Here is a 16,693-nt window from a genome sequence, read left to right on the forward strand (position 1 = left end):
GTGTCCATGCAGGGCCCAGGCCTAGACCATTTGAGTCCAGATCTCTGGCTGTGGGACCTGACATTGGGGTTTTTGTAACTCCCTGGGTGACCCTAGTAGGATTCTGAGCTGGGATGAGAGCCGCTCGCCTACAGAAATGATGGTGAACGCGTTCGCTTCTGTGACCTTCCGGCACTTTTTCTAGGCTTCTGACGTGGTGGGATGAAGTCATGTCACCCCCACAGCCACACTCCCTGTGGGAAGATGTGACCGCTGTTCCCGTGCTACAGACGAGGCACCCGAGCCGGGGAGGCCTCCGTGCCCGGGCCTCAGGCCCCTGGCTGGGTGACCGGCTGTCTACCCCGCTCCCCGCTTCTCCTCTGCTTCTCTCCCCTGTCTCTGCCTCTGCCTCTCTCCCTCCTTCCACCTTCATGTCTGCCTCCCTCCCGCCCTGGAAGGCGCTTCCAGGCCTCCCTGTTTAGAGCCGGGATCTCGCTGAAGCCGCAGTGGGGAGACAGCTTCTGCAGGCCCAGGACCCATGGGAAGGACGCTCTTGGCACCTGGGGGCGGGGAGGGCACGCATCCCACTGACGGTCGAGGCCTGAGGCAGGGAGGACTGTCTAGGCGGGCAGAGCCTGACATCCTCTGACCCCACGCCCCTCTGTGGGCCCAAAAATCTGGTGGTGTCATCTGTTGCCAGTTCACCACTTCAGGCTCCTGTGGGTGGCCCATGGTTTCATTTCAGCAGAGGTGACGATCACATTGCAGGTGCCTTTACTGTCTGGTAGGAATGAGGGGGACTGAGAGTTCAGTGTCCCTGTGTGTCCCCGCTCACCGAGGGCTCCCTTGCCTGCTCTCCCACCCCTCCCAGCTCCCCTGGGGCCACGCCCGGAGCCCCCAGAGCTCTGCGTTGGTTCCTGCATCTGGAGCAGATGCCTCCCGGGCGCTGGGAGGGTGAAGTGAGTCAGCGTGCGTGTGTGGCACCCGCACGGGGCCACCATCATCGTGTCACTAGGCGTTAGGGTTGCTGTTGCTGCGATGGCTGGGACAGTTATTAGGGCAGGATGCGCATCTGGATTTAGTAATTAAGATTTACGGGGCAAGCGATCTGTCATGCTCTGCTGTTGTGGTTAGGCCACGTTCCGTTTCGGAAAAGGTTTCACAGCTTTGCGTATGGCAGTGTTCACAGATGCTCAGAAGGATGGTCGATGCCCGCCGCACGAGCCCATCACCGGCTCCCACACGTACCAGCCATGACCCGGCTCTGTCATTCGTATCCCACCCGACCTCACTGATGATCTCAAAGCAATTCCCCAGCATCGTATACTTAGCCAGAAATGTTTCATATTTTTCTCCTGTAAGAGATAAGGAGTCTTAAAAAAAAGCCGCAGTACCATTGTCGCAGGAAGAAAAGAACACCGTAGCCTCACCTTTCCCCGATTGTCTTATCATCCTTCTGCAGTGTGCTTGTTTGACTTGGAATCCAGACCAGGTCTGTGCTTGCACTTGGTTGACAGGCCCTCCAGTCCTCTGTCGTCTGTCCTGAGTGCACTTGGGGTTGGGTCGTTTATCTATCACAGACCCTGGTCTCTCGTCCTCTAGAGCTTTCCAGTCTGGGGCTGGCTGGTGCATCCTTGTGGCGTCATTTAACGTGCTCCTCTGTCCCCTGTGCTTCCTGTAAATTGAGGTTTAGGTCTCAATGGTATTCAGGGTCTGCTTCTTTCATGGGTGGTGCTATCAGGTCAACGTTACTGTCTGGGGCACTTTTTAAATAACTTTAATTAAGATTTTTTAAAAAGTGAGTAGACTGTAAAGAAAATTTCTCAGTCGCTCCTAGGAAGGCCGGTACCTGGATACATCAGAAATAGGGCAGGAGGGTCCTGCACGCCTGAGGCTTGGGAATGGCTGGGGCCTGGGAGCAAAGGGCTGCGTGTTGGCCTCCAGTCTCCAGGAACCCTTGACATAGTGCACAGCTTTGGGCTCCTGCTTCGCTGGGACTGTAGGCCCCCAGGCCCCATCCTCATCCTCCACTGCCCCCTGCAGCCTGGCCTGCTGGTTAAGCTGGAGGGACAGAGCTGGACTCCAGCCCGGCTCTGCCCTTGGCCAGCTGGGCGCCCTGGGGAGCTTTCCCGTCCCCGCCTGCTTCCTGCCCTGGAACAGGAGGGGAGCGACGCCTCCCTCGCGGGCTGTGGTCAGGACTCAGAGACCCGCAGCAGACGGCGTGGCGCACAGCTGTGCTGGGAGCTGCGTTCTCCATTCACTGTAGACCTCTGACCTCAGCTGCCGGCCTCCCCACCCGCCCGCCCCCTCCCTGCCACACTGCCTCCTCGCACCTCCTGGCAGGTACCAGGCAGGCTCCAGGCGTCAGTGAAGTGGCCATTCCCTCCACCCGGAGCGCTCCTCCCCGGATCCCCACAGGGCTCCCTCCCTTCCCTCGGGTCCCATTCAGATGACCCCCTCTGAGACCTCCCTGACCGCTCTCTGTCCCCTCTCCCACCTGCTATGTACTTTTTTGTTGACTTGCGTGTTGTCTTGTCTCCCCCACTAGAATGTCAGCTCCAGGAAGCAGGGGCTATCCTGTTCCTTGCTGTGTCCCTGGAGCCTTGCATGCGCCGAGTGTCTAATGATTGTGGAGTGTAGGAACAAATGTGAGAACGAACTTGCTTGAGTGACTGGACTTTGGCCTGGGTCAGACCTGCTGTGGAAACCTGGCTCTGATACCCGCTGTGCGACCTTGGGCGGGCACCTCCCCTCTCTGAGCCTCGCTTTCTTCCTCTGCACCGTGGAGGCGGTAACAGCACCCTGCTCATTGCCTGCTTGTGCACCAGCACAGTGCCCACACATAACCCTTTGTCACTGGCCTCTCTGCCTTCCTGTGTCTCCAACACAGGGCACAGATGAACCAGCCAGGGCTGTGCCTGCCCTGGGGACTCGACCAAATCCACTCCTTCCGCTCTGTGGGACTGGCCGTGGTGCCCCAGGGCAGGGATGCTGTGGGTGAGTATGTCCCTGTGGCCAGAAGGGCGCCCTGGGGGGTGTGATTCATGCAGGACACGAGAGTGCCTGGATGTGGAGGGACCTGGGTGTCGGGGCTGCCGTGTCTGGGGCTGCTGCTTCCAGGCCTCTGCGAGGGGCCGTGGAGGTCTGGGCTCTGATTACGCTCACGGCTCCAGCCTTTGCACAGAGAAGGAGACTGTCTGCAGGCACGTGCATGTCTCTTGGAAGCTTCCAGATGTCGGAATTGCTGTCCCTGGTGTCTCCTGCACGGAGTGTAAAATATGGCACGTGTACAGAGAGCTGCTGATACCCCCTTGTTCCGTTTAATGAACAGTCATAAAGCAAACACCCACCTCCCGACCCCCGGGTCAGGACGACAGGCCGTGAAGCCGCCTCTATGCCCCATCGCTTCCCTAGGGGGCTCGGGCACTGCTCTGCAGGCTTGTCAACTGCGCGACTGTGGGCGAGGCCGTGGGCCCTGGGCTGCAGCTTGCTCTCAGTGGATGGCTCTTGAGATTTCTCTGCTGGAGAGGAATGCCCCCCAGCATGGGTCAGACACCCCCCTCCCCCCACCCTGCCCATGGCCCGATGAGAGCAGCCCTGTCCTGGGGGAGCCCCGGGGCGCTCCAGACTCCCCTCACCCCAGGCCGGCAGCCCCTCCTCCAGCCACGGTTGAGCCACCGCCCCAAGTGGGAGTGGACGTTTCCTGTCCACAGAGAAATGGGCTTCAGTGACAGGCCCTTGACGTGTCCGGGCCGTGCCTGAGCCCCTGTAAGGTTGGCTGGGGGCTCTGGCCCCATCCTGGGTCTGTCTGTGCCACGGAGGGCCTTCCCTGGAGAGGGTGGGACCCCCTCCCTATGCAAAGGGATTGGGGCTGGGGGCCCCTCCTCTTCTCTTCCCCCCCCACCCTGGCCCCTCCGCTCCGGGGCAGCCCTGTTAGCCAGTCTCAGCCAGCCTTCCGTGCAGAGGCCCTTGGGTGGGGATCGCTACCTGAGGCTCTGGGTCCAGCAGAACTGCATTTGCCACCCGGCTCTGCCACCTACCAGCTGGTGACCTTGGGCACAGGGCAGCACTCCCCCCATCAGCCTCAATTTCCCCGTTTGTGAAATGGAGTTGTGTAAAGGTTATTTTATCCATGTAAAGGAGAGCGGGCACGTAGAAGCCTCTTAGTGGGTACTAGCCATCATTGTCATTGTCCTTATTGCCCTTCACTCGTTCATTTTGCAGTATTCACTGTGTTCCTCCTCTGAGTCCAACCCTGTGCTGGCTGATGCTGTGTGTCAGCCCGAGACCCTGCCCTCGTGGAACTTGTGGTCCAGTGAGGGAGACAGACACAGCTCTGGGCATTGACAGCCCAGAGTGACCTTAGGGCAAGCACAGGCCAGAGTGTCACAGCTGTGGTGGGGGAGGCCCAGAGGACTGTGGGAGGCCCTGGCTCCAGCCCAGAAAATCAGGGAAGGCTTCCTGGAGGGGGAAGACAGCTAAGCAGTTACAGTTATAAAAAATAACACAGAGAGCACGCCTGTATCCCTCACCCAGTTTTCCCATTGGTGACAGCTTGCAAAACTAAAGTTAGTACAAGACCACAACTGGCATACTGACACTGATACAGTCAAGATACAGAACATTCCAGCACAAGGATCCCTCCGCATGCCTTTTATAGCCACTTCCCCTCCCTGGCCTGTCCCTGACTCCTGGCAGCTGCTCATCCCTCATCCCCAGTTTTGTAATTCTGTCCTTTCAAGAATGTTGTGTATAGAGTCACACCGTATGTGGCCTCCTGGGGCTGGCTTTTTTCCGCTCGGCGTGGGTCTCTGGAGATTCATCCAGGTTGTCACCTATGTGAACCGTTCGCTCCTTTTTATTGCTGCGTAGTATTTCACGGTGTGGATGGACCACAGGGTGTTTAATCATTCGCCACGCTGAAGGCTATCAGGGTTGTTTCTACTCCTTAGCTGTTGGAAATAAAGCTGCCACAAACAGTCAAGGACAGGTTTTTGTGTGAACATAAACTCCTGCTTGTCTGGAGCAAGTATCCGGAAGTGCAGGTGCTGGGCACTGTGGCAGCTGCCTGGTTAAAGAACCTGCCGAGGGGCTGGCCCGGTGGCGCAGTGGTTAGGTGCATACATTCTGCTTCTTGGCGGCTCAGGGTTCACCAGTTCGGATCCCGGGTGCGGACATGGCACTGCTTGGCACGCCATGCTGTGGCAGGCATCCTACGTATAAAGTAGAGGAAGATGGGCACGGATGTTAGTTCAGGACCAGTCTTCCTCAGCAAAAACAGGAGGATTGGCAGCAGTTAGCTCAGGGCTAATATCTTCCTCAAAAAAAAGAAGCTGCTAAACGGCAGCTTTCCAGAGTGGCTGTCCCATTTCGCATCCCCCAGCAGTGGATGGAAGATCCAGTTTCTCTGTGTCCTCGCCAGCATTTGGTGCTGTCACGATTTTTTGTTTGAGCTGTTTTAATAGGCGTGTCGTCATACCTCATTGTGGCTTTGATTTGCAGTTCTCCGGTGGCTAGCGATGTGGAGCATCCTTTCACATGCTCCTCTGCTGTCTGCGCGTCCTCTTCGGTGAAATGTCTTCATGTCTTCTGCTCATTTTCTAATTGGCTTGTTTGATTTTTTTGCTGTTGCGTTTTGAGAGTTCTTTCTCTCTTCTAGATACTAGTTTGTCGTCAGATATCGATTTGCAAATATTTTCTCCAGATCTGTAGCTTTTTATCCTCTTCACGTGGACTTTTGTAGGGCAAAAGGTTTCAATTTTGTGGAGGTCTACAATATTAATTTTTCCTTTTATGGATCGTGCTTTTGGTGTCAAATCTAAGAACTCTGCCCCAGCCCCAGATCCCGAAGATTTGTTTGTTTGTTTTCTAAAAGTTTTATAGTTTTACATTTTACGTTTAAGTCTGTGATCCGTCATAAGTTAATGTGCAAAGTGAGGTTTAGATCAAGCTTCATTTTTTGGCGTATGGATGTCCCGTTGTTCCAGCAACATTTGTTGAAAATGCAGTCTTTCCTCCACTGAATTTGCTTATGTTTCTTTGTCAAAAATCACTTACCACAATGAGATACCACTGCACACCTACCAGGATGGCTATTGTCAAAAAAATGGGAAGTAGCAAGCGTTGCTGAGGATGTGGAGAACTCGGACCCTCGTACGTTGCTGGTGGATGCGTACCACTGTGATGCAGCCGCTGTGGAAAACAGTTTGGTAGTTTCTCAAGAGTTAGATACAGGGACCGGCCCTGTGGCCCAGTGGTTCAGTTCGTGCTCTGCTTCGGCGGCCCAGGGTTTCACCGGTTCAGATCCTGGGCACGGACATGGCACCGCTCATCAAGCCATGCTGAGGCAGCGTCCCATATGCCACAACTAGAAGGACCCACAACTAAAAAAAATATATACAACTATGTACCGGGGGGCTTTGGGGAGAAGAAGGAAAAATCAAATCTTTAAAAAAAAAAAGTTAAATATGGAGTCACCATGTGACCCAGCAATTCTGCTCCTAGGTGTATATCCAAAAGAAATTGAAAACAGAGGGTTGAACAGGTACTTGTACACCGGCGGTCATAGTTGCCTTGTTCACAACAGCCAAAAGGAGGAAACAGCCCAAGTGTCTATCAACAGACGAATGGATAAACAAAATGTGGTGTATATACACAGTGGAGTATTATTCAGCCATAAAAAAGGAGTGAAATCTTGATATATGCTACAATATGGAGGGACCTTGAAAACTAGGCTTAGTGGAATAAGCCAGGCGTGGGAGAAATATTGTAAGATTCCACTGATATGAGGTTCCTAGAAGAGGCAAACTCAGAGAGACCAGAAGTAGGATGGCAGGTACCAGGGGCCGGGGGAGGGGCATGGGGAGTGTGGTTGATGGGCACACGGTTTTTGTTGGGAATGATGAAAAAGTTTTGGGTACAGACAGTGATGGTGGTTACACAACATCGTGAATGTCTTTAATGCCACTGAATTATGCGCTTTACAAATGGTAAAAGGGACAAATATTATGTATATTTTACCACAATGAAAAAATCAGTGTTTTAGAAACCAGCTGGGTGTATCCGTGTGGGTGTGTTTCTGGTTCTCTGTTCTGTTCACTGATCTGTGTGTTTATCCACACTGTCTCGAGTACTGTAGCTGTGTAGCAGGCCTTGATATCGGGGAGAGGGAGTCCCCCCACTTTATTCCTCATCTAGGGGCTGGGCCTGGCGTTTGGGGAGCTCCAGTTGGGCTACCCGTGTGGCCGATGGCACTGTGATTTTCCTAGGCCCTTGCCTCGTCCTCAGCCCCTGTGTCTGACTCATAGCAGGCGTTGCTTTTTCTCAGCAGATGTCGGTTCAGTCTGTCCCCACGTCTCCATGTCCAGCCATCAGGGTGTCTTCATCCATTGCCTGGAGCAGTGCTATGGTCTTGTCACTTGTCCCCACACCCACTCAGGCCCCGTGTCCTGTCCTCCACAGACAAGGTGGCCACAGGTACATCTTTCAAATGTAGGCCCATCCTCATCTCCCCTGTCCTGCCTTGCCCCCCCCAGCCCCCCACCCAGTGGCCTGGCTCCTGCCCCTCCCTGGCCGGGCTCCACCACAGCCACACTCTCGTCCCTCCAGCCAGCCCATCTCGGCTGGAATTTCACGTTTCATTTGTGTCACCCTAGAGTGTAAGCCCCAGGGGCGGGGACCCCCTCCCGCCCCCGCAGTTCCACTCCTGGGCATTTGGCCCACAGGTGCCCTGGCACACCTGTGATGTGACATCTGCACTGCACGTGCTCGTCATTGCCACACCATCTGTAAAAGCAAAAGCCTGGACCCCCAACCTGGCCCCGTGGGGACTGGCTCAGGGCATCGGGGCCCTTCCACGCGGCTGCCACGAGGCTGTGCTTTGCAGAGCTCAAGGCGCGGATATGAGAGGGAGATATTTTTCTTTAAAATCATAATTTAAAATTGTTTCATAGACTCTGGAAAGTGCATAAAGCGTAAAAGTAGAGCATAACCGGTTACCATGGAGGGAAGACCCCCACAGCGCCCCTGCAGGCGAGGAAGCCGGGTCCACCCCCAGAGGCAGCCCCTCGCCCACTGTGGTGACAGTCGCTGCCTGCTTCTCTCTTGGTTTTGCCACCCCTGCATGCGCCCCTCAACAGCGTATTTCATTTTGTCTGGTTTTGAACTTTTTCTAAACAAAGTGTAGGATGTATCATCTTACGCTTCGCTGCTTCTGTTTAGCATCACCTTCGATGTGCGTCCGCATGTGGCCGTGGGCCAGCCCTTCTCGCTGTCATGTGCTCTTCCCTGGAGCCCGGAGATCGCAGGTCATTGTCCATCACCAGCAGTCAGGCATTCGCCATGTCCCCAGTCACCGTGTCCCCACTCTCCGGCCCGTTCAGACTGTGCCGTGTCAACCTTCCCACGCCTACCTTCCCACGCCCATCCCCGGGGCCCGCAGCCACAGTTGCTTGGGGACAGACCCAGGAGAGTGCTGCCAGATGCCAAGTGTGCGTCTGCACCTCCGCTGGGCCCGCAGCGTAGGAGAGCCGAGGAGCCTCCGTGCCTGTGTGGTGTATGGTGTTTCTAAAAAGTGTGCAAGCATGTGTGCACAGGCACACACACGCATGTGAAGGCTCTCTCTGAAAGAAGACAGAGGAACCTGCACTAGAGGTTGCCCCCAGGGCTGAGCTGGGGCAGGCGCGTGCTGGCAGTGCCATTGGCTTCTGAACCCTGTGCCGTCTGAGAGACACAGAGCTGAGCTAGAGAAAGGAGAGGAGAAGATGGGCACAGACCAAGCCCTGAGGTGGCGGACGGCTGACACTGGGGGATCCGAGTGACAGGTTTCATGAGGGTTCATTGGCTCAGTCTCTATTTGGGGTGTGTTTTAAAAGTTTTATGATAAACAAAGGTCTGTTCCGGGTGCGAGACCTTGGACTGCCCTCCCCTTGCCCCTACGGGCTGGCCCAGGAGGACCCCTTGTCTCCAGTGAGACTTCTGGAGGAGGGCCACTCCCTCCCTCCCCCTGCCTCTCCCTGCCTCTCCCTCCCTCCCGCTGGACCTAGTTTCCCTGGCTGGCCAGAACTGCCCGATCCTGACCTTCTCCCCTGCGGAGCCCAAACCAGCCTGTCCGGTTTGGGGAGGTTTGGGGAGCCCGCCCTCCTTGGCTCCTCTCTGGGTGGCTGCCCAACAGGTGCTCCACCCAGTGGGGGAGGGGATGACCTGCCCTGCTGTGGCCCCTGGCGTGGTGGGCGGCTGGGAGTCCGGCCCTGGGAGCTGGTGCAGTGCTCCTGGTCAGAGCCATCAAGTCCTTTGGGAGCTGGCTGATGAGGGAGCAGCTGCGGGTGCCAAGCCGGGGAGCAGGAAGGACAAGGCGTCTCTGTCCACCTGCCCACCTGAGCCACTGGCCCACTCGGCCCCTGCCCTGGGCCTGGCCCACTGCACAACCCGGGTCCTTGCCACTCACAGGACCTGCCCTCCAGTGAGGGCGCAGCCCTGCTCGGGTGCCACCCCCGGGAGGGGAGTTTTGTCTGGTGTGTCCACTGCTGAATTCTCAGGGCCTCCAGCAGACCTGCGGGTGTGTGCTGGGAGCCTGCGGGGGGGAAAGACGTGACAGGGATAGTGACAGCCTGGAGGGGGCAGTGCTGGGATGGAGCCCAGAGGAGGGACCGGACCCCGCCAGGGGCTGAGGGAGGCTTCCTGCAGGAGAAGGTGCCTGAGGGAGGGACCGAAGGCTGGAGAGGGCTGAGCCAGGCAGCCCCACCCCTGCCCCCCAAGTCGTGTCCCCCGCCCCTGTCGTGGGGGAGACAGACAGACCATCACACAAGAACCAGTTTCACGCAGGGAGCTCTGACCTGAGCCAGCAAAGGTCTGCAGGAGGAGCGAGGTGCAAGGCCGAGACGGGCGAGGCCAGCGCAGCCCCTCTGGCTTCCTGCTCTCTGAGCATCTTCTTCCCCTGTTCTGGGATGGGGGTTCCGAGCAAGCCAGCCTCATGCTCAGAGCAGCTGGTTAAGGGCACAGGTGTCAGGACAGATGGCCTGAGCTCCCTGCTGGGTGCCTTGGGCAAGTCACTCAGCTTCTCTGGGCCTGATTCCTCTGTTGTAAAACAGGCCTGATACAGGACCTGTCCATTTAGAGCATTGGTGACGTAAAACAGCTTCGTGTGTGTCGATGCTGAGAGCACGGCCTGGCCCGAAGGAAGTTCTCCAGAAAGTTGGACCACTTATTTTCTGAAGGGTTAGAGCATCCTGGCCAGACATGGCATTCGGAAGGCCCACCCCTCCCCACCTCTCCCCGTTCCTGCCAGCCACATCTCCCAGGCCCCCTCTCACGCCTAGAGGTGGTGATGTGGGGGTTCGCCACGCTCCCCCCTGCATCCTGCCCCCTCCCCGGTTAGGCTGAGAGTCTCAGGTTCGTCCTAGTGGGTGAGTGGGGCGGCCCTCTTGGAGCTCTTGCTGGGATCACAGCCTGGGAGTGGGGGAGAGGGGACAGCAGCAAGCCCTGGGTCTCCAGCCACCCCTCCAGATGAGAGTCCACTCACCCCCGCCCCTCTGTCCAGCCCCAAGCCCTGGTGTCATTTCAAACCTGGCTGCCCCACCAGCCACCCAGCCAGCTGCTCCCAGGCCCTCAGCCCCACGCCATGTGGCTTCCCTGGCCCCTGGCCTCGCGTGGCATGGGGAGTGAGGTGTGCATGCGTGTGCATGTAGGGTCTGACCCTGCTGAAGCAAGGGCCGTAGTTGGGGTCCCTGCTCCAGTGTCCCTGCCCCTCCCTCTGTGGGGCAGTCGTGGGCCATGTGGCCCCAGCTCTCCAGGCTTGGCCCCACCTCCTCCATCCCTCCCTCCCAGCCTCCACTCTCCGCCCTCCCGTGGGCTGGAGCCACAGCCAAGCTCTACTCTTGCCAGGGCAGGGCCGCGTCACCACCCGCTGCCAGGGAGGCTGGGACGCAGAGCCCAGCCAGCTTTCCTTGGTGGGCACCCTCATCGAGGGCTGGTGGAGCCCCTTGCTCCCCACTCCCTGCTCCCAGCTGGCGGCCCCTCGTCCACTGGCCCCCACTGAGGGGGGTCCAGGACGGAGGGAAGACGATAGTGGAGGTGAGCTGGCCCGGGCCTCAGGCGGGAGTGGAGGGGAGGGGAGGGGAGGGCTGATTGGGTATGGGGAGGACAGTCCTGCCTCCTGGACACCTGAGCCACCCAAGCCAGTGGAAGCATGTGTGCCAGGGGCCACACCTTCCTTGGGTCGGGGCGAGGTCACCGTGTCACCGGGTGTTCCTGTGGCAGGTGTCTGCCGGGGCTCACCCGTGCCTTAGCACAGGGCCCAAGAGTCTCAGGGAGCGCCTTCCTGGGGTCTGGTGGGCATGGGGCAGGTTCGCAGGGACTCTGCCTCACTGGGTCTCTCTGGGTGACCCTGGGAGTGGCCGTGGGTGTGTGGGGGTCCATCAGGGGTCTCATCACCTACTGTGTGGGTCCGGGGTGGTGGGGTCCTGTGGTCTGCCTGTGTGTCTCGGGGTGCACTCCTGGGAGCGTGGGGCCCTGGGGGACACCTTTGTCCATCAGTCCGGCGGTTTTGGAGCATCTGGGATGGTGTGTGTGCACATGTGTGCCTGTGTGTCCAGGTAGGGGCTGAGGTCTGTACTGTGTGTGTCTCTTTCTGGAGCCCCTGCGTCTCTAGGGCTGTGTGGCTCTTTGCAGGGTTCGTGGATGGATCCTGGGGCTGGGGCTTCTTCGGGGTTGCAGCATGGGCTCTCCGATTGTCCTGGCCTTTCCATTCTGAGAGCTTCCTCTGAGCCTGGCCTCTCTTTATTTTATTATTATTATTATTATTTTTTGCTGAGGAAGATTGTCGCTGAGCTAACATCTGTGCACATCTTCCTCTATTTTGTGTGTGAGACGCCACCACAATGTGGCTTGATGAGCAGTGTGCAGGTCTGCACCCAGGATCCGAACCCACAAACCCCGGGCCGTCAAAGCGGAGTGTGCGAACTTAACCCCTACACCACAGGCCGGCCCCTCTTTAAGCTGCCTCCCCCACATTCTCTCTCATGCCTCACAGCTCGTCTGCATGCCCTGCTCTGGGCAGGATAGCCTTTCCCGCGCCCAGGGTCCTGTCTTCGGCCACTGACAGGGTGTCCACGTGCTGTGGGCTTGGGGCAGCTGCTGCTGTCTGGCTGCTCAGTGGCTTTTCTGTGGGACCGCTGTGTGTGTTGCTGTGCATCTGCGGTTGTGTGGCTGAGTGTCTGTGTCCTGGTCCCTGTGGACAACCTGGGCACCGTGGAGCACCGTCTGTGATGCTTCTGTGCTGGGGCTCGTGTGTGTGTGTGTGTGTGTGTGTGTGTGTGTGTTGGTGCGTGTCTCTGTGCTCCTTGCTAGGTTTTGGACCCATGGAGGAGAGGGCAATGTGTGTTGTGGGCATCGGTGGCTGTGTGTGTGTGTATGTGTGTGTGCGCACACGCGCGCGCTGGGTTCCAGGGGACTTGGGAGGGGTCCGGAGCCTCTTTTCTGCCTGGTGCCCCCTCCCCCCTTCCCGCCTGCCTCAGGAGGCATGAATGAAGTCTACTCCGATTTCCCAGTCCCTATGGGCTCACCCACATCTCAGGTTTGTGTGGCCTCCGTCCCCACCCTGGGCGCCTCTAGGGGGTGAGGGGAGCCAACAGTGCCCTTTATGTCCAGGCCCTGTTGTGCTGGCCAGGTAGGGAGGGGGCGCCCAAGCCTGGGGAGCCTCCCAGCCTCCCTGGGGGCTCCGAGCACCGGCCTGGGCCCGGCTGGTAAAGGAAGCAGTGACTCTTCCTTTAGCCACACTTGCTAGCTGCACCCCCACTGTGCTGGGCATGGCTGGGGACACATGTGGCTGAGATGGCCTCAGGCCCTGTCCTCTCCGGGCTCCCAGTCCAGCAGGCAGGGCAAACCTCAGACAGTGGCAGCCGCTATGCTCCCCCATCCCAGCCCGGGAGAAGGGAAGACTTAACAGTTTTGCTCTGGCTGGGAGAGGACCAGGCCCAACATCCTCTTTCATGTATTTGTTCCTTCCTTTATTCATGGAGCAGCAGCAACGACAGCGGCAATAATAATAACAGTAGCTAACCTGTGGTGAGGACCCACTGGGCGCCAGGCACTGTTGTAAATGCTTTGCGACGTGTCATCTCATTTGATCATCCAGACATTCCCAGGAGATTGGGACTCTTATTATCCCCAGTTTGCAGATGCGGACAACTGAGGCCCGGAGAAGTTGAGTGACTTGCTCAAAGGCGGACAGCTTGGAAGTGGTGGAGCTGACCTGAGCCTGGGCAGTCTGCTCTTAACCACCAGCTGCCTGTGGAGTCCTTGTGCTGACACGGCCTGTGCCAAGGCCTGCGGGGGGAGCATGGCATAGCATCTGGCCAGAACAACTCCAGGCCCTGCTCCCCAAGGCCAGGGTGACCCCAGATCTGTGGGTCTTTATGAAATTCCACCCGTGGGGGGACTCACAGATTTCCAGCAGCGTCCCCTGCTGTAGAATTTGCCTGTAGCCAAAACATGCTGCCACTTCCTCACATTTCCAGCCTGGGCCACGTGGCTGGAGTGGGCCTCCCTGGGTGGGCGGGGCCTGGGGGGGCCTCCTTGGGGTGGGCAGGGGCCTGGGGGGGCCTCCCTGGGTGGGCGGGGCCTGGGGGGGCCTCCTTGGGGTGGGCAGGGGCCTGGGGGGTGCCTCCCTGGGTGGGCGGGGCCTGGTGTGGGCTCCCAGTGGGGCCCCTCTTGTGGTGTTTGGATCATGCACCAGATTATTCACAAAATACCCAGGTTCCATCTCTGAAGACTTGGGCCCTGGTTCTCGGGTGTCAGGGTCAGACTTCCAGACAGTGTGGGATGGGTCTCGGGGCCCCCGTCTGCCCTCTGCCCCACCACCTCACCTCTTCAGGCTCCAGACTCACCACTTCGGCCCTGGCATCACTGTCTGTTCCACAAACATGTACTGAGTGCCTGCTGTGTGCCAGGCCCCATGCTAGATGCAGGGACGCAGCACAGACAAGCCCCCTGCTCTCCGGAGCTGACACTCCACTGGGGAGAGGGGAGGTGGGGGACTGACGGTAGACAGGTGTATGGTGCCAGGTGGTCATAAATGCCATGGGGAATACAAAGCAGGGGTGCAAATTTGCTCAGGGGGTTGGGGAAGGCCTCTGTGAGGAGGTTTTATTTGCCCCAAGGCCTGAATATCTGAAAAGGGGGAGCCATGCAGCTCTGGGCAGAGGGAACAGTAGGTGCTAAGGTCCTGAGGCTGGAACAAGCTTAAAGTGTCCAAGACTACAGGGGAGGAGGCCAGCGTGGCTGGAGTGAAGTGAGGGGAGGAGATGAGTCCCGACATTGGCAGGGCCTTGTTGAATCCAGTGGGGAGTTTCATCTGAGCGGGAAGCCCTCACATTTCTTCCGATTCCCTCCTAACCAAGGCCACCTTCCTGATCGTGGGTCTGGTCGTTGGCAGTGGAATTATCTCTGTCCTTGTTCTTGTCCCGTAAACCTCTAGGGTCTGTAATCTGGAGTGGAGGCCTGGGCTGGGGCTGGGGCTGCTCGGAAGAGGAGGCTGAGGGGGTGTCAGAAGGCCTTCTTCGTGGCTTGGGGCTGGCCCGGTTGCAGTAGCGGTCAAGTTCGCATAGTCCACTTCAGAAGCCTGGGGTTCGCTGGTTCAGATCTTGGGTACGGACCTAGCACGGCTCATCAGGCCATGCTATGGTAGTGTCCCACATAAAATAGAAGATGGGCACAGATGTTATCTCAAGGCCAATCTTCCTCACATAAAAAAAAGGGCCTTCTCTGTGGGTCAGAGTGGATGCTTTTGTGACCTGGCCCTGGGTGGCCCTGGGCAGTGACTTCCTCCCTGGGCCTCGGTTTCCTGGTTTGGGAGATGAGAAGGAAGAGGACCCTGTGCCCATCCCCTCCCCAGGAACTGGTGGGAGGGTTCAGCATGGCCTTGTCTGTGCGCCCAACGTAGCCCCAGCAGAGGCAGCATGAGACACGTGCGCGTGCCTTCTGTGTGCTCAGCCACCACAAAGGGGGGGCATATTCTGGGCTGGGATCTGGCTGTGACCTACCAAGACAGGGGGTCCCACAGTGCCAAGCCCCCGACTTGGCGGCAACAGTGATCAGCCGCTTGTGGCGGTCTCCCGTGTCAGGGGAGGCTGCCTCCTGCACCTGGCGGCGCTCAAGGGGGTTGGTTGGTGGGCGGGACCAGGCCACACCCTGCCCTAGGGACCCCACTGCTGCCCGCACAGGAGGAGGCACGGGCCATGGCGAGCCCTGCCCTCTGCACCTTACAGCGTGCCCAGGGCCCGCCTCTGCAGCCCCATGTGCTCCCTTCGGTCCACCTCGCCTCCTGCTGGACCGTCACATCCTCCTCCCTGGTCTCCCAGCTCCCGTCCTGCCCCCAGAGTCTGTGCCCCACGCCTGGCCAGGGGGAGCTGTGAACACCGAGTCAAGCCACGTCCCCACCTGCCGGAACCTCCCCATGGCTCTCTCTCACTCAGGTGGAAGCCAGAGTCCTCCCCATGGCCCATGAGGCCCCACACCGTCGGCCTCCGCTCTGCACTCTGACCACATCCAGCGTGTTCCCGCCTCAGGACATTTGTACTGGCTGTTCCTGCTGCCTGAGTGCTCTTCCTCCAGTTGCCCGTGTGGCCCCTGTGCCCTACCCCCTGAGGTCCCTGCTCGAGTGTCCCCCTCTCAATGAGGCCCTCCTTGACCCCTTCATGGGAAATTCCGACTCCCCCTCCACTCTCCTGATTCTGCCATATTTCTCTCCGCAGCCTACCATCTGACTTGCCTTATTTTCAGATATGTGTCATTTACTTCCTGTCCCCTTGCCCCCAGAATGTGAGCTCCGTAGGCAGGGCTGTTGGGGCTCTTCTGGGCGTGGGCCTGGGGGCGATCAGCCCTCAGCGGACGGCCATGACTGGCTGGGTGGCTGGGTGGCTGGGTGTGATGGGTCCTTTGTGGGCAGATAGGGGTTTGCTGGGGCTGGGCTGGGACACGTGTCAGCCCCAGAGCCGGGGGGCTGGGGCCGCATGCCTGCGGCATCCTTGGAGGAAGGTGGCTCAGGGCGGGAGGCCTGCAGGGAGCCTTGGAGGGGGCGTGGGGGCCGTGCAGTGGGCAGCAAGAACTGGGCGGAGGTGGGGGGTGATGTGGGGCGGCCAGTGGGCCACAAGGAGCCTGCCCTGGGCCGGAAGGCAAGCCGGACTCTCCCTCCGTCGGCAGAACACAGCCCAGGGAGGTATGGGGTAAACTGAGGCAGGGACAGGGTTTCCTGGAGCTGGTAGGTAAAGATCCTGGCTGAAGGGTGAGTGGGAGCCAAGTGCGGGCTGGGATGGGAGCACCTCTCAGCCCCTCTCCTGCTTTCTGCTTTCGGGTTTCATTCCGGGGACGGGAAGGGACAGCTGTGCCAGCCACGTCCTCTGCTCCAGCCCGGCCCCGGGTTCTGGCGGAGTCAGTTCCCTCCACTGTCCACCTCGGGGGAGCAGCTCGATGGAGAGCTGGCGAGGGCAGGCGAGGAAGAGTTACGCACACACACATGCATGTGCGTACACACACGCACGGCTTTGTCACACAGGTGGGTCTCGTCATCCCCCTGGGCTGATTTCCTTGGGGAGGGGCGGGGGGGACCATTTTCTTCTCCGGAAAGGTCAGAGGGTGGAGCCGGTCGGGGCAGGGCCTGGAGAATTTGAGGCTTCTGCTGGGGCAGGCGGGAGACTGCCCGTCCCACGTGCCCGATGGT

The 16,693-nt window shown here is 58.8% G+C and overlaps 1 protein-coding gene across 5 annotated transcripts in view; it reads left to right on the forward strand.

The window, feature by feature from the left end:
• The window catches only part of PAK4 (p21 (RAC1) activated kinase 4), a 48,888-nt gene that overhangs the window by 17,128 nt on the left and 15,067 nt on the right, over nucleotides 1-16,693 (forward strand). Inside the window, exon 1 of one of the 5 annotated variants that reach the window (XM_070632760.1) lies at nucleotides 10,839-11,049. The exons of 3 other annotated variants lie outside the window; for them this stretch is intronic. The gene's annotated coding sequence lies outside the window, so the exon portion shown is untranslated. Of the gene's footprint in view, nucleotides 1-10,838; nucleotides 11,050-16,693 lie in introns of those variants that run through there. One more of the 5 variants, XM_070632766.1, reaches the window with a different exon arrangement.

The sequence above is a fragment of the Equus przewalskii genome, chromosome 9 (genome assembly GCF_037783145.1).
Source record: "Equus przewalskii isolate Varuska chromosome 9, EquPr2, whole genome shotgun sequence".
In the NCBI taxonomy this organism is placed as follows: domain Eukaryota; kingdom Metazoa; phylum Chordata; class Mammalia; order Perissodactyla; family Equidae; genus Equus; species Equus przewalskii.